The sequence below is a fragment of the Oryzias melastigma genome, linkage group LG12, assembly GCF_002922805.2.
Source record: "Oryzias melastigma strain HK-1 linkage group LG12, ASM292280v2, whole genome shotgun sequence".
NCBI classification, from domain to species: Eukaryota; Metazoa; Chordata; class Actinopteri; order Beloniformes; family Adrianichthyidae; genus Oryzias; species Oryzias melastigma.
In genome coordinates, this window is record NC_050523.1 from 11021996 (window position 1) to 11022837 (window position 842).

Sequence of the window (842 nt, forward strand, 5' to 3'; positions counted from 1 at the left end):
CGATATTGACCAGATCGATACCCAATTGCTCAGTATCACCCAGCCCTACAAATTAGGCATAAATCTTTTTGCTTCTGTTTCGATTCAGCTGCCTTTTCTTTGTTTTTCTAAGCCAAAGTACTAATAAAAAAGACTAAATGTAAAAAAATAAAGATAAGCCTCATATTTATTGATATCCTAAATATCAAACAACAAAAATGTTTTGCAGTACATGTAATATATTTTAAGTCTTAGTTGAGCACGTTATTGAAACCTTTGATATTGAAAAGATATTGGTGCTCAGTTTGAAAGGGTGTAAACTCTGTATGATATCCTTAGGAGTTTTGGTTCTAAACCATTAACTTTAACGAATCTAGTGGACATTAAAATGTAAAAAAATATGGAGAAAAAAAAAAGTTGTATGAAGGATAGCTTCATGTTCAGGACGCCACATGGAAACAATCTGAAGACATATGCAAACAGCAAAATCATTTTTTATTGCACTCATTAAAATACGAATTGTGTTTAGAGCCAATTTTATCCAACATATATGCCTGTACGGAGGCCTCTGAAACTCGCAGTAAATTATACTGAGAAGATTCCAGAAAGTTAAAGTGTTTGTCAGCAGGTATTGTTTCCTACCAATCCCCAAACTTTTTATGTTAGAACTTTTTTTCCGAGAAGCATGTTTTAAAGCAAATACTCCATATCTGCTGAGTTGAGTACACAGCATCCCTTAATCTGCATAAACACAGGCTTAACTACTCCTCTTTTCCCCCCCGTCAGCTCACCTTGGAGCTTTACATGACAGAAGCATATTTTTAGAGTTGAACATCACGTGGTTTGAAAAAAAGCATGTTATA